This window comes from Coenobita brevimanus, chromosome 40 (assembly GCF_032717465.1).
Source record: "Coenobita brevimanus isolate Jiangsu-jjx chromosome 40, ASM3271746v2, whole genome shotgun sequence".
Classification (NCBI taxonomy): domain Eukaryota; kingdom Metazoa; phylum Arthropoda; class Malacostraca; order Decapoda; family Coenobitidae; genus Coenobita; species Coenobita brevimanus.
The window spans coordinates 13,758,507-13,775,888 of NC_136993.1; the positions used below are offsets into that span (position 1 = coordinate 13,758,507).

Sequence of the window (17,382 nt, forward strand, 5' to 3'; positions counted from 1 at the left end):
TATGATTCCAGGCTTTGATGAAGAAATTTACGGCCTGTTGAATGTTACATTTCTTCCAGAATGCAGCAACAGTCATTATGGTGGGGGTTGCAGGTATGCCAGGTGAAGCAGATGAGTCAGTGGGGCTGTGAAGGTGGAGAGGGAGGCAACTGGTGAGTCAGGTGGGGCAGTGGAGGACGGCGGTGGGCGAGTCAGGGGAGGTGGTGAGGGGAGGATCCTCCCTCTCCTCCTCGCTACTGCTCACATTTTCGGCAATTTCCTTCATCTCTTCTTGCTTGTTTGTTTCATTCCTCATCTTGTTATGGACGTATTGGCAGTATAACAACTTGGTATTCACGAAATAAACATCATTATTATAGAAACTGGGTATCTATTCTAACTTACTGTTATTGCCGAAACCGTTATTATTGAAGCTGGTTATACCACGTTGAGTACACCGTTTCCCGTCCGATCAGCGACGTTAAGCAACGTTGGGTCTGGTTAGTACTTGGATGGGTGACCGCCTGGGAACACCAGGTGCTGTTGGCATCCCTACGTGTCAAGTGGGGTTTGTGGAGGATTAGTGCCCCTCCCTGTAAAACAATTAACTCTAAGCCCTTGACCACCCCGTTTGGGATACATGGCGTCTGGCAATGAATGAAATGAATGGTATTGGCGATATCTTATTGTAGACTCCTCTTGAGCACCTTCCCCATGAGCCTCTAGGTCACTCTTGGCCCGTGGTGGTGGTGGTGGGGTCGCGTACTGATGGAAAATGGCGTTTTTAAGCCACTTCTTGCCTTTACCTCGTGTTTTGTGGGGTAAACTCGCTCACTCAAGGTTTTTCGTTATGATTTTTGGTCACTCGCGCACAATGCGATTCGCGCACCGTGATGTCGCGCACTGGGCGAGCCTACTGTACTTCCTTCACCACAGTCTGGTTACAAATACTCTCAATTTTGTCCTGATAATGCTCCCTTTCTTCAGTAACCCTTCACAAAATCAGCAATGGAAAAGTAACGAATATAAGCCAATGGAAACTAAGCCTGGGAAATTAGTCTAATCCGTAACATACTGTATATTAAATGAGTTGTTGGTCATTTTGCACTATGGCACAGAACTAAATAGCAGATGAATTATGAAATGATATTCCTTCACCTTTATTGTTCTCTTTCTGTGTCTGTTCCCTCTCTTCCTATTTCTCCCATCTTTCCTGTCACCTTTTATTACTCCTCTTTCCTTTTCAGGTGGCTTTACATTGAGTGACAAGCCTAATGGTTTCCTGTAAGCCAGGAAACCATTTACAATGCTGGGTGGTAACCATATAACCAACCCATACGTGTTCTCTGTGTGTCAACAAGTAGGTTGGTGGAGGGTTAGTGCCCCTCCACGTAAAACATCTAACCCAAAGACAAACGGCCCCCCCCTAACGGGCTATTGGCGCCTGGCTATAGACAGATACAAAGATGCTTACGAAGCTCCTAAGCACTTCTCTAATGGTGTATACTCCTGCATGTGGCGCATTACTTCTCTCTTGTTTAATATTAATGTGATTGCAACTTGTCATCTGTCCATCATCCAATCTCCTTCCGCCCAGTCAGGAGTGCAGCAGCCCAGGGAATATTAAATGTATGTATAAGATGGAGGAATGGAGTGGAGAGGTATATGAGAAAGACATTCCCCATGTCATTCTATTTCCCACAGTAGGGAGCACCTATTATTTACTTTTAACCATTGTCTTTCGTCATCCAGTGTCATTCATAATTTAGATTAGTCTAGCCCTAACATCTGTGCTGCCAGAAAAAAACGCTTATTCAACATCCTTAACGTCCCATTCGTGCTGAATAATGGAGGTTACAAAACTCACACTGTGGCTTGGCTGATGCCTAGTTTGTCAGTAACCACACTCTATAATTTTTTCCTTACCTCAGATAATCATTTCACCATATTTTCGTATGCCTACCACAATGCATAGCTGTTCATTTAAAATTTTTATACAGGATTACTACACGTCTGTAATGATATAACTTACCTAAATTAAATGTAACACACAGATGGGAAGTTGTTGAATGCTGTGAAGAGTATGTACGATGGTGCAAAGACTGCAGTGCGTGTGGATGGTGAACTAAGTGAATTTTTCTCTTTGAAGGTTGGGTTGAAACAGGGATGTGTCATGTCTCCATGGTTGTTCAATCTGTACATGGATGGGGTAATAAAAGAGATACAAGGTAGGGTAGTGGATGCTGGAGTGGCCCTGGTGAGAGAGGATAGTGTTTGGAAACTCCCTGTACTGTTGTTTGCAGATGATACTGTGTTGTTGAGTGAAGACGAAGGGGAGCTGCAAGGCTTGGTGGATGAGTTTGGGAGAGTGTGTAAGAAACGGAATCTAAAGGTGAATGCAGGGAAGAGTAAAGTGATGGTCTTTGAGAGAGGTGAAGTCAGTGAATGGACAGCGAGGTTGGATGGTGAGGAACTGGAAAATGTGAGTACGTTTAAGTACTTGGGTAGTGTGATGAGTAAGGATGGAGGTTTGGAGGGTGAAGTGCTTGAAAGCGTACATAAGGGAAGAAAGGTTGCTGGTTCCTTGAAAGCAGTGATAAGAAACAGGGAAGTGAGCATGGAAGTGAAAAAGTTACTACATGACAGTATTGTGATACCAACTCTAACGTATGGAAGTGCAGCTTGGACGTTGTTGGAAGGACACAAGTCAAGAGTGAGAGCAGTGGAAATGAGTTATTTAAGAGGAGCCTGTGGAGTCACATGGAGAGACAGGCTGACGAATGAGGATATAAAGGAGCGTTGTGGTGTGGATGTGGATGTGATAGGAAGCGATATGAGGAACACACTGAGGTGGTTTGGCCATGTGGAGAGGATGGAGGGTGAAAGACTGACGTAGAGAGTGTATGTGAGTGAGGTGGTTGCCGAGGATGAGATGGAGGGATGGGGTGGAGAGGTATATGAGAGAGGGGGGTGTGAGTTGGGAGCAGGGCAGTGAAATGGCGGGGGACAGGGCGACTTGGAGGCGATTTGTTTGTGGCCACACCAAACGGGATTGAGGCGTCTGGCAATGGATAGATAGATAGATAGAAATGTAACAATGAACTGTAAAAAGAACTTAGGCTCACGCACTACACTTTGTAAACACTGATTCAGCTGATGGGCAGTCATGCTCTACAGAAAATTGTAAATGTGAATGGCAGACTCAATCATAGTGGTTCTAAATATCTTTATGCAAAATATATCCCACCTACATTAACTGAGGAAGTCTAGGCACCACTGTTCTATAGTACTGTAAGTATCAGTTACTTCATTCCAGCATCTAATATATAAAACTCAATGAGAAAAGTGGGGGGAACAATCAGTATTTTGTCTCCCCCCTGAATCAATAGTGGGGGGATATGTCCCCCCCGCTGATGACGCCCATGGTGAGATCGAAACTAAAAAGGCATCATTACGCTGAAAGAATTAAAATCAGTCACCCAGTGACCTCTCTAGTCATGATTATCTTGTACTCCTGCAGATATGTCGTTGTTGGGTTCAGCCTTGAAGAATTTGATTATTTTACTCAAACGAAGAAAGGGAGGAAAACTCAGCACATTGTGGGCATTTTGCAGGTGACGTATAAATATTCCTGAGAGAAATTCAGTGTAAGATATAAGAACTCTCAGTATTATATATATATATATATATATATATATATATATATATATATATATATATATATATATATATATATACAGCACAGGGTGTTCGAAAAGTCCTTGAGTGGTTTTAAATGTTTATTTAATCAAACCATAAAAGAATTTTTTTTTTTTTTTTTTCAAAATGTAACTTGCAATACTTTGGTGATAGAAACTCCGTGTACAAACAGCTAGATAAGGAGTTTATTACAAGCTCACAGTAAAACAGTCTGCCCTTCTCCGCTGTCTGGTATCAACTGATGCAATAACGCCGTCTTCAGGCGTGGGAAAGCATGCTGACCTAGCAAATTTAGTGGGGGCATGTATGCATTGGGGGGTGGGACATATATACATCGGGGGTAGACATATTGTGGAGGGGGTACACTACTCTCCCGGGTAGCTGAGACGGTGTCTCCTGACACCGGGAGTTAAATGGTGTTTGATGATAGTAGTAAGGCAGGACCAGGGAGGTTTGTACAAGGGATAAGTATGATACAGGGGCAGGAGGGGAGACATGGCCATGTTGAGGGGAGGGAATTAGAACGATATATACAGATGAGATATACAAGGATTAATAGGTACAAATCCAGTAAGGGTCGAAGGTATATATAAACATAATGGGAATTACACAATAATAGTTTGATACATGATAAACAAGGAGTAGATATGAGAGTTCTATTGTTGTTCTTCCTTCATTTTTTTTCTTTCTGTTTGTTTTTGTTCATTTGTATTTTCTGTAGGATACACTGTCACTCAGTAATGCATGAAAGAAATACCATCTTTTTCTAGTAGGCAGAGTGCTGTTCACAGTTTGGTTAAATGTTAGATGGCAATGGTAGTCACGGAATGTGAGGGCACTAAGTACGGGGAGTTTCTACGTCGTGTGTAGGGCGTACTATGCCGGTAGCGACTCTGATTTCCTGGAGTCGACGTTCCATTTTTCTGACACAATGCACTGCACAGATGATGAGTAGAAAACCTATGAAAGCGATAACCACAGGGGGAAACACAACTGTTGGATGAACCCATGAACGGGTGAAGGCCAGAGAAAATTGATCCATAATGAAATCACTGTCATTGAGGAAGGTGAGCATGCGCAAGTGAGGGGAGGTGATGGTAATGTTGGCAGATGGTAGGGTTGAAGGCATGTCGATTGGTTGAAGGATGTCATAGCAGTGTTTACGAACAGGTTGGTGATAGCGAGTGGCGTAAGTGATGACGGACTCTGATATGACGGTACAATAGTCAGGTGGTTTGTAGAGACCACTAGCGGGGACGGAGCGAACGGAAGAACCAGGACACATGATTGTGACAGAGATGGGAACAGCAAAGAAGTACTGGACATGGTTGAGGTGAGCATGGTGGACCGGGAGGTCAGGAGCTGGGACAAAAGAACAGGCCGAGTAGATGGAATGGTTGCGAGCTAAAGCAGACTCACAGGGTGTAGCACTGCTAGGGAAGATAGCGAAAAGGTGGGCAGCACAGAGACGAGAGGTCGGAGTATGGGAGGAACATTGCTGGAGGTCTGTGGAAGAAAGGAAGGCAACGGAAAGATGATCATGGGAGAGGAGGAAATATTCTGAAGGAACAGATACCTGTAACAAGGAGTTGTTGAGGCGGAAAGGGAAGGGAATGATGTGGAAAAGGTTAAAGGTTATGGCAGAACGGAGAGGAATATGGACGACGACGTATGTAGTGAGAAGAGTGGCTTCAAGAACAGGATAATAATATTCAACGGAGGAGTAAGGGAGGACTGGGGAGAGACCGAAGGTGGAGTGAGCCCATTCCAGGACAGAACGGAGAGCTGAGACAGGGACTAAGTTGGCAGTGACACGTCCATTGATAGCATCGACCAGGATACGAACCAAGGTAGAGACTTGAGACAGGAGAGAGTCAACGGCCAGTTGGAGATTATCCATGTTGAGTTTGAGGTAGAAGAACTGAGAGATAACGTTGAGATCTGAAAGGTGGCGTTGTAAGATATCGGTGAAATTGTTTAGAGTGGACGTGACTTCACTGAGTTGGGTTGTGAGCTTCTGTAACATAGTGTGTTGGATTTTAATGACTTGGCATTGTGATTCTAGGGCTGAAGTTAAATGAGTGAGATCAGATTTGAAGCCAGAAATGTCACGGGCTGTAGCAACGCCAAACAAGCCACTCAGAATCTCACCGCCGAAGTCGAAGAGACCTCGTTTCACACGAGAACGACCCACGGGTGTCTGAAGGGAAAATGCGTCATTGAGCTCAGGGAATCTGTTACTTATGTATTGCAATTGCCAGGAGAGTGGGAGGAAAAGGTTATAGAGATACTCATTCGGGTTGTGTGTCCCCATGAGGGCCGTGAGATGGTTCCTGATTCCGTGGAGCTGGTGCGCGTAGGCAGGTAGGGCAATGGCTACGTCGGCCAGGGGCGCAAGATCGTAGCGCAAAGAGGCGATGTCGTCGATAAGCATTACCTCGCCTCCCGAGCCGACCAAGGCCCCGGGACGTACTCCACCATCGTCCTGACCTGACCCAGACCCCAAGAGGGTCAGCACTGCCAGCAGGGAGATCGCTAACATCGTACCTAGAAAATCAGGGTAGAGTTAATGGGGGAGGTCGTGAAGAGGTTGATGGGCAGAGGGACCGATATTGATTGATTGATGAATGAGCAGGTGGAGATGGAGAGGAAGGAGACTGAGGGATAGGTGGAGACAAGGCAGACTGAGGGATGGGAGGAGGGGAAGAGGGGGCAGGAGGTTGTGGAAGTGACTCTTCCAACACGAGGCCACGGGGTGCTCGCTTTAAGTCATTGACGTGGACCCATCTGGTGTCCTTAGTGGACAGGTCCTGGAGGTGAAATTTGTTGCCTTGCTGAGTGAGGACTCGGTGGGGCCCTGTAAATTTGTCATCCAACTTGGAGGAACGCGTATGGGAATGAGCAAAGACAAGATCGCCTACATTGATAGTGATAGGAGAGGCGGACTTATGTTGGCGCTGCAGCATGTCCTCCTGAGAGGAAGCCAAAGTGGATTGGACATACTGGTGGATTGTCTGGAAGTTGGCCAATTTTAGTTTAACATAATCATCCGTGTTGTAGATGGGTTCTGGCTTTGAGGATAAGAGAGAGTATGGGAGGTCCTTGTCAAAACCAAAGAGGACGAAGAAGGGAGATTCAGCAATGGATGCATTGATGGAACTATTGATGGAGGAGGCCACTTGGGGAATCCAGTTATCCCAGGACGAACTATGGGAGCCTAGATGTCTGAGGCACTCTAAGATTTTTCGGTTGTGGCGTTCTACAAGGCCATTGGAAGCCGGATGGTTAGGCACGACATTGCACTTACTGATACGAAAGTGGCGACAGATCTCATCGAGAAGGCTATTGTTGAACTCTGTACCGTTGTCAGTAAGAATGGTATGAGGGGTACTGAACGGGCAAATTACGTGATCTACAAGGGCACGTGCAACGCTCTTCGCGGTCTTGTCGGAGAGGGGTACGAGGACACAGTAGCGGGAGAAGTGGTCGACTGCTACGAACAAGTACTCAGCGCCAGATTCTGTGAGAGGTAGTTTTAAGAGATCGATTGAGACAGTTTCCCATGGTCGTGATGGGATTGGGTATTGTAAGAGAGGTGCTGGTAAGCCGGTTGATCCTTTGTGGCGGTGGCAGGAGAGGCAAGAGTCACAGTGGGCATTGATATCGCGGCGCATGGTTGGCCAATAGTATTTGAGACGTGCTTGGCGCAAGCATCGGTCTTTACCTGGATGGGAAGCTTGAGGAGTATTATGAACAATATGAAGAACCTTTGGTATCAGGGCAGTGGGGACAACAAGTTGGCGTACTTCGCGATTGGGCATATCTTTGCCTGTTAGCAGTGTTTTCCTGTACAAGAGATCATCATCTAGCATGAACTCATCTAGTGATACTGGCAGAGTAGGTAAGGTCGAGGCATCGCCAGATTCTAGGAAATAAATGACTTTGGACCACATGGGGTCTTGGCGCTGAAAGTTTTGAACAACTTCTGACGTTAGTGTAGTATTGTCAGTTACTTCAGGCTGCAGTGATGTTATAGCTGCTGCTACGTGACGTCTGCGACTACATTCAACTTGCTTGGTACATATTGAAAAGTGGGATTAAAGTCCTGGATGATGACAGACCATCTAGCTAACCTACCAGTTAGGTTGCGATTCTTGAACAAATCACATAGTGGAAGGTGGTCTGTTTGGATATGCACTGGATAACCATAGACTATATCTCTGAAGTGTTTCAAGGACCAGATTACTGCTAGCGCTTCGAGATCTGTGACACTGTAGTTACGTTCAGCGGTTGTAAGGGTGCGACTAGCATACGCTATTACGCGCTTCCTTGATGCTTCATCGAGTTGCATCAAAACGGCACCAAGGCCAGTGCCTGAGGCGTCTGTGCAGAGAAGGAAGGGTGTGGTATAATCAGGGAACGCTAGAACAGGGGCATGTACAAGAGCTGTCTTTAGCTTTTGGAAAGCCTGTGACTGGTCGTTAGTCCAAACAAAGGGCACATTCTGCTTGAGTAAGTGGGTCAGAGGAGCGGCGATCTGTGCATAATTCCGGATGTAGCGACGATAATAGCCACTGAGGCCCAGGAAACTTTGTACAGCGTCGGTAGTGGTAGGTTCTGGGAAGTTAATGATCGCCTTAGTTTTATCCTCATTAGTATGAATGCCTTGTGCATCTACGACATGGACTAGGAATTTGATTTTCTTTCGCAGGAAGTCACATTTACTGAGATTGATTTTCAGGCCTGCGAGCTGGAGGCGTTCAAAGACTTGCTGGAGTTTGGTAAAATGATCAGGGATGGATTTACTCTCAACAATGATATCATCTAGGTAAGCAAAAAGAGAGTGTCTCATCATACCGCTGAAGACTGAATGGATAAGTCGCATGAACACGGAAGGAGCATTTCTCAGACCAAAAGGGAGTCTCTTAAACTGAAAATGTCCGGAAGGGGTGCTAAAGGCTGTAACTGGGCGAGAGGACTCTTCCATTTCGACCTGCCAGTATCCGCTGAGGAGGTCTAAAGATGAAAAGACTACGTTATTGTCACCAAGGGATTCTAGCAAATCAGTGAGGACAGGTAACGGGAAACGGTCTGGAACGGTGACAGAATTGACCTTACGATAGTCGACTACTGGTCTAAAGTTGCCGTCCTTCTTTGGTACTAAGAAAAGTGGGCTATTCCATGGACTGACGGAGGGTTCAATAATGTCCTGGTCTAACATGTTCTGTACCATTTGATCTGTTTGCTTTCTCTGGCTGTGAGGCAATCGATACGCTGGTATGTAAATCGGCTGAGTTCCTGGGAGTAGTTCAATCGTATGTTTGACAAGGTCTGTTCTACCCATCGGTTCACCGGGTAAGGCAACCACGTTTCTGTACGAGGTAGAAGGTCGAGGAGTTGAGGCGTATTTTCTGGGAAATCTGTGCAAGTGAGATGTGAGAGCATATTGGGTGAATGCGTCGGCGCCGATCCCGTAGAGTTAATAGTACATACACCGATTGGCGTATCATCAGTCTGAATAGTAGGAATTGAGGAATCCTGGCACACCTTTACGGCCGCTGGGTATACTGGGAAGTCTCCAATCTTTACACCACTTTTAAGTTTTAGTGGAGCATTTGTAACATTGAGCAAGTACAGGTAGCATAAACTGTCCTCTAAGACTGTACACCACGCTGACTCATAAGTCAAGCCATTCACACAACACGTCTCAGGTAGGGTTAGTACATCCACTCCTTCTTTCGCACCGGCAACACAAACAGAGCCTTTGGTGAACTCATGCGGTAACAAAATTGTGCACATATTCGTTACTGCACGTTTCGTCTCTGCGTGTTGGAGAAGATCATTCAGACTGTGTGAGGTAGGTAACTGAGACATGTCTGAGTCAGCGAGAGTGTTGTCGGGAGAGGAGGTAAGAGCCATGTTCGAAGGCTGAGATGATGTATCAGGAGACATTGAGGAATTTATGTCCTTGCTCGCAGTCAGTAAAGGAATGATCTCCGTATTCTCAGATGATGATAGTGGTGGTTTGGGCTGGGCTGGACTCTGGTAGTGATAGGGACAGAGGTAATTGAAGGACTGATTTGATCGTAAGAACAGGACGGGGACATTCCATAGTGTAAACCGGGAATCCAGAAATGTCTATACTACCACAAACAGGTAATAATGCAATGGAATGTTGTGCCATGGTGGAGAAACCAATAAGGGCATCTGCGGGATACTACAAGTCATTAGTGACATGAAATTCAATGAGGATAGGGGGTAAATCTCTGTGGAGTTTGACTTCAAGGGTGACTCTTCCCTTAACCTTAAACTCTGAGCCGTTAACACCACATAGGCGAATGTCTGGTGGTTCTAGGAAACTGACGTGGCTGTGATGGCAATGAATAATTTGTAAGGAATTTTCGGAGATGAGATTTACTATAGATCCTGTGTCCAAGAAGAATGACGTTGGTATGTCATGACTGCTTCCGAGAATGACTAAACCCGAGGATGTTATGGGACATACATGGCGGATGGGGAGTTGGGTTTCTGGTTCTACGTGATATTGGTCCGATACGGGTGCGGCGCTTCCCCCGACTGTTGGCGGTTGAGGTAACAACATTCCTCAGTGGTGTGAGTCGTGCTTGATTTGTGGTATTTGCAGTGTGGACAACGTGAGCGGGAAGGCGTCCGCTGTCTGGTTCGGGAGTGAGGACGTCTGTATGTACGGTCGCAACTGGATGCTCGATGTCCAGGATGACCACAGTACCAGCAAATAATCGAAGATTGTCTGTTTCGTCGGGCGCTAGATTGATCACGGCCTGCGGTAGGAGAGCGATGTGTGGCAGGTCTACCGCGTGTGGTGGGACGGGAGCGAGATTGGTTTGGGGTAGTGGAGGTGTGACAGACTGAGGAGGCCAAGGGTTGGGTGGTGCCCTGACGCGTGTAGTTCGAACCTGTTCTTTCATGAATGGCTTTAGTGACCTGAATAATTTTATCTCCTGGATTGAAACCGATTTCCAAGGCTAGCTCTCTCTGTTTAGGAGTAAGCCAGTGAAGGAATCTGAGGTAACCGATTAAGTCAGCAAAGTTGGTGAGTGAAAGCATTGGAACGCCATTCTTGTCTTCTAACCATTTCGTGCCTACCAGTAATTGGAGCATCTCGCTACTAGTTGCTTTCATGGCGGCGGCAGCTTCGCGGAGCTTGGCATATTGCGCTGGGACGCGCAAGTCCTCATCTAGTTGGTTTAGGAGATTAATGAATCCCATGAGAGACGCGGTATTTGAATGCTGGCAACAAAGGCTGATGAGTTCCGTACGAAAATCAGCAAAGGTACGAATGCTATCGAAATGTCCTGCACGGATCGCGGATCCGATGTCTGATTTACCATGGTGCAAGCGACCGAGGAGGTAAGCTACTTTGAGCGATTCCTCGGTAATTTGTCTATTGTTTATTTCTGTTTCAACTTCTCTGAGGAAATCATAGACAGACCAAGTTGGGTCCTGGCCGGTAAATTTGGGACGATTGGCATCGTCGAGATAGATAGACTGTGGAGGGTTGGCCATGGCTGGAAGTGTAGAAGTGGTGGCAGGAGAGGTGTGGGAGAGAGAGAAGGTAGTGGCAGTTAAGGGCGAGCAAGACGGGGTATGAAGGGAGGCTAGGAGAGGGAACGACTGGGGAAGGAGTAGAGGAAGAAGAAGGGAGTGTAGAGGCAGCAGTAGAGGAGGAGGTATCTGGATTTACGAGGGTAGGATGGGTAGTAAGTGATTCTGCGGGAAGTGAAACGGGAGTCTCAGGTACAGGGCGGTGGTACTCTTTGCCACTTCGTAAATGAGTGATTGTGTTAGAGTCGGCAGACGGGGTATGAGCAGGTGATGTTTCCGGGTCGAGAGGGCTGGTGATAAGCGGTTGACGTGGAAAGTATGACATTTAATGCGGCAATGGAAGATGAAAGGATGAAGATGGATACGTAGGTGGAAATGTATAAATAACAATGGGAGAATGGAATACACTAGGTGTGAAAATGAATGAAGGTGCGGGCATGGATGGTTTAAATAAAATGCGAAGGATGAGATGGAGTATGAATAACGTAGGTGAAGATGAAAACGGGGTAATGGAAATGAGATGGAATATTTACAATAACCAATCTGTAGAGAAAATCGAGGATAATCTCTATAGAAAGGAAAGAGATACTATAGTTACACAGTAGAAACGGGAGTGTCGAGATGGATGACGTGCAGGGTGGCTGGGTGTAGCTGGGCTGGGGCGGCGGTGGAGAGACAGCTGGGCGGAGAGGAGAAGAGACGCCGCGATGAATCACCAGCAGGGAGTGGCGGTCGTGGGAGGCTCCGTAATGCAGACCAGATGCGGGTGATGGCGGAGGCCGGTGGTGGGTGGTGAGGACAGATGTCGGCGCAAGGCAGGTGTAGAGCTGGTGAGGGGCAAATGCAGAGAATGGTGGTGGGCAGGCAGTGGGCAGACAGTGATAAGTGGCACCGTGGGGGCAGGAGCTATGATGAGTTCGGAACAGGTGCTGGGAACAGGTGCAACAGGTGCGTAGGTCGGCGACGGCGACACATGCGGTCAGGAACAAGGCGTATGGGCGCGGTTCTTTGAGAGGTGAGCACTGGTGAGAAAAATGGTACACTCGAAAAGCATAGCCAAGGTATAGAGGCACGGAGGAGAGGCGAGGCTGGCAGATGTGAGTCGTCGTGTATCTTGTTGTACCACCAAAAATCCAAGGAGGCGGTCAGAATGTGATGGTTCGAAACACCGCTGCTACCAAATGTAACTTGCAATACTTTGGTGATAGAAACTCCGTGTACAAACAGCTAGATAAGGAGTTTATTACAAGCTCACAGTAAAACAGTCTGCTCTTCTCCGCTGTCTGGTATCAACTGATGCAATAACGCCGTCTTCAGGCGTGGGAAAGCATGCTGACCTAGCAAATTTAGTGGGGGCATGTATGCATTGGGGGGGGACATATATACATCGGGGGTAGACATATTGTGGAGGGGGTACAAAAATATGGAGTACAAAATGGAGTTTTCCTATAGGAATTACAAAAGTTCATTGTGGAGTTTAGTTCACCGGAGTTCAATGGAGTTTTGCTGTGCGTCCATTGTGCAACGAGAAGTTTCCAGGCAGATGGATTGGGCATGATGGGCCGATATCGTGGCCACCTCGGTCTCCTGATGTTACCCTCTTAGATTTCTTCCTTTGGGACTACATAAAAGATGAAGTCTACAAAACACCTGTTCGAAACAAAGGCATCCTTCATGAACTGATAACGAAAGCCAAACTTATGGTCACCAGTGATATGCTGGGGGTCACACGGCATGAAACTGATGGTCGGTTGCATGTGCTAAGGGCCACAAAAGAAGCTGCCATTAAACTTTTGTAACTTATATAAGAAAACTCTATTGTTTATTATATGCAGAATCAGCATCATTCTATCCCTAATGGTTTTGGTTAAATAAATATTAAAAACCACTCAAGGACTTTACAAACACCATATCTATATCTATCCATCTCTCTCTCTCCCTCTCTCTCTATATATATACATATATATATATATATATATATATATATAGAGAGAGAGAGAGAGAGAGAGAGAGAGAGAGAGAGAGAAAACAGTTAAAATCTGGCAGCGCAACTTCCAGGGTCATTTGTCGCTGGACAAGGTAATGGATGCTGCAAATAAAATGTGCATATTCAAATAAGGTCCATTATTAGATATAAAACAGCGAAACTAAAAGAATAGTTTAAAATATACTAAATACTTATAAAAGTGGAAGAAGGCCCGCCTCCTGAAGAAAACTAAAAACGTCATTAAAATCGCTAGAGGCTCCAACAAGCATCGAGGACAGACATTAGGCACCATTTGCCCCCTTTTGCCTATGGAGGAATCTCTGAGGTAGGTCCCCCAGACTTGGGCCCTCGATCAGCAAGTGACGGGCAGTAAGGGGAACAAGGCAATCGTCACAGTACGGTTAAGTCCCACCACTCATCAAGAAAGCATGTGTATGATGGGAGTGCCCAGTGCAAAGCCTGGTAATGGCCACCTCCAATCGCCGAGGCATGGAGGGGAGAACCCTTGGTACAGGCACTCTGAAAAATTTCCTTTAGTTTGTTATGAGCAACATCATCCCAATGTCTCTGCCAGCACAAAGGAATCGCGTATCGCAAGTAGGGTGTTGCATCAGAAGCAGGAACCGGGTAGTCGGTAGGTGGCCGTTGAGATGAAGCAGCTTTCGCTAAAGTATCTGTCCTCTCATTACCCACCACACCAACATGTGCAGGAACCCAATGGAAGTCCACAATGACCAAGAAGAAAAAGCCACTGTAAAATTGATAAAACCAGTGGGTGGGATGATATTAAAAGACTCCAGTTCAGACAGAGCACTACGGGAGTCACTGAACATCACAAAAGCAGACTGGGGGAGAGTAAAAGTTATTTGGAGAGCAAATATAATTGCAGTCAGTTCCGCTCTATGCTCTGAAGTAATACCAAGAAGGCTACCCCTCCTAATAATGCAAGGGAAGACAACACCAAAGCCCACTCTAATGTCAATTTTAGAGCATCAGTATAGACAGGGACAGAAAACTTATGAGTGAAGGCATGTTCTAAAAAGTGTGAGAGAGACACCTGAGAGGGATGTAAGCCATTTTTACCAACAATGGACCTACAGAATGTCACCCACGGGAGTAGCCAGAAACCCACCCTTGGGATCCGATGTGGACAGACTGCCAGCCTTGGAACTGAGTGGGCTAACATAGCAGACCAGACCCTGTAACCAAAGGGCTTCGGGAAACTAGGACGGGAGGAATAAATAGATGATCATGAATCCTGGAAGACAATGGCAAAAGAAACAAGTGTCTGGAAAACGTGAAGACGACAGCAACATCTCATCATCAATGATTGGTGACGCAAAGCCAGAGGGAGGGCATCAGCATCCACCAACAAACTGGAAACTGGGATGACCTAAACGCTCCTGCTGCCAATCGTACAGCAGCATGAAGTACAGAATCTAATATCTGGAGATGGGCAACTGTTGCAGAGTAGACCTCACATCCATATTCAGGTCTAGAAAGGAAAAGAGATCTATGCAAGAGTAGCAGGGTCAGACGATCAGCATCTCAAGAAGTATGTCCCAAAATCTTCAGAAAATTCAAAGCCTTAATGTCATGAGTTGGCGCGATCCTATATCTAAATAAACTCATGACATTAAACTTTGGTGGGAAACCGCGAATTCTAGTGGAATCCCAGTATGTATCACTCAGTCAACAGCCATGTATTCACCCGATCGGGAGAGTTTTCAGAACAATTTTTCACTGTTTCATAAGTGATCGTCTTTGTGTGCGACATTAGCACCTCCGCTGAGTGATTTATTATGGGTGTGTATCGCTCACACTAAATTCGTTAGCCGTTAGTAAGTGCGGCCCGCTCTCGTCTCTCTCTCACAATTTGAATTCAGTCAGTTGTGGATTGTCGTGAGATAAGGACTGTTGTGCTCCAGCGTGAAGCAGTGCCATCGTTTTACAGCGAGTTCCTGAGTCTCCACCTACTGTGAGCTGGTGAGAGGTTTAGCGTGTGTGGAAACGTCCTTCCTCAGCAACTACGCCCAGTTCATCCCGCCTAGCCTCTTTTCTGACCAGTATTTTTCTTTCGTTTTTCCTAGGCTTAAGAGTTAGCTTTTGAGTGAGCAAGTGAGTGTGTTCTCCTTATTTTGAATTCATTTTGAAACATGTAACGTAAATTTATCGCATTGTAATCAATAAATTTACAGTTCTTTTCTCTTGAGCTTAATGTAATGTAAACTCGTGTTTTATTTCTCCACATTAAGCTTATTTTAGTCATAGCTCCTAGTTTGCATAAACGCTTTGCATTATTCATAACTGGTACTTAGGCCAGTCCTTTTTATTAACTTAAGTCCGTTGTGCAACCAGGAGTTAATGCACCGGCAAGAACCTGTTTATCATCAATAGCATTAGATATTCATTGTCAGGGGTGGAGTCACTTTCTCCAGAGGCTACCAGTACCAATAAACAGCACGTGTGAGTAATTAGTCTCTGCTGTGTACTGTTGAGAAAGTTTATAAATTCTCGTCCTTAGAGAATTAGCAAAGTAAGCCAGCATAAAGTAATCATTGCTTGATTTTCACAAGTCAATTCTTGGTCCTGTTCTCAAGTACTATTGAATATTATTCTATAATATTGCATACTCTCAAAAACCCTGTGACATCTGGCGACCTCATTCCGGGATATTAATTCCTAGCTCTAAAGTTATTTACGAGATATTACTCACTCACTCATAATTAGGTATTTAACTTTAAAGTCTATAGGCACTAACTTACTGGTGGTTATTTATTCAGTTCTATTAATTTTACATAATAGTTTTCATAGTCACTTGTTTGTTTAATTTTCTTTTTTTTTTTACCAGTTTAACTTTATAAAACTGGTCACCACTAACCTGTGCCTATATTCTTTATTCTTGATTATTGGCATCTTTCTTTGCAAAATAGCAGTCAGTACTTAGTCCTTAGTTCACTCAGACTGAGTTAGCATCATGACTACCAACGTCTATGTACAGGAAGCTAAAGATATGGGGCTTACTGACCCCAAGAAAATAAAAGACTATGTCCTCTCTCGGTTTACTTACGAACAGCAACGCGAGAATAAAGACATGGCTCAGCTTTACCAGCTGAATGAGGCAGCTAAGCGGCTTCAGTTTCTTAGCCTGTTTGAGGGCCCTGCCCTCGATATTCTCCACAGAATTCGTGGAGACAATCTCACGTACGAGATGATGAAGGCTGCACTCGTCAAAGCGTACAGTCTCACAGTTTGTTGACAACGCCAAGAGTCAGTTCATGAGGGCACGTTTACGGGAAAAAGAGACTGCTGTTCAGTTTCTTGACCGGCTTACTGCTTACTTAGATGAGTGGATGGAGAAAGATGAAACTCCTTCCACGCGTGAGGGGATAATTGACCTTATGCTGTGCACGCAGCTAGAAAAGTCGTGGCCTACTGAACTTATGGCTCAGCTTAAGATCTGCCAGGTAAAGGATGCCAACCAAATGGTGGAGAAGGCAGATGCATTCTTCACTGCCTATGGGTATCAAACTCACAAGCAGCATACCTGGAACAGGAAAGCTGATAAATCTGGGAAACCGTCTCAGACTGAACCTCAGCAACAAGGCCGTTCTCAGAATAATGACCAAGGTCCAAAACTGCAGAAGAAGGACCAGGGGCAAAACACTCAGAAACCTGAGTGGAAGCGGTACAATAAGCAGAACCCTAACCAGCAACAGTACCGGTATTTCAAGCAGCAGCATGGCAAGGACAAACCACGTAACCCTCAGTCAGGACAATCGACTTTAGTGTATCGGAGGCAGGATGCAAATGCAGCCCTCATGTCACAACAAGCGTACCGTGGTGCCAACCCCATCAGTACAGGTACTTCCCCGCAGTTCACTAGCTCCCCAGTGACAGTGAACCCTCCATCTCAGGTGGTCAATGCTCCAGCTCCTCAGATGGTGAGCACGACCCCTCAGGCATCAAGTTCTCAGGGTGCCACATTTGCTGCATCGTTTGTTCTGCAGTCTTACCAATGACTGGCTGCTACCTCCTCAGATCCTTCCACCAGTAACACTGCCTTTCTTGTTCAGCCAGAGTTTGTGGGCAGTGTTTCTGTAAATGTCCTGAGAGATAATGGTTCCTCAGGT

At 45.8% G+C, this 17,382-nt stretch overlaps 1 pseudogene; it reads left to right on the forward strand.

Moving 5' to 3' along the window:
- Nucleotides 1-409: 409 nt before the first annotated feature.
- On the forward strand, nt 410-528 carry LOC145397298 (5S ribosomal RNA; annotated as a pseudogene).
- Nucleotides 529-17,382: the final 16,854 nt, after the last annotated feature.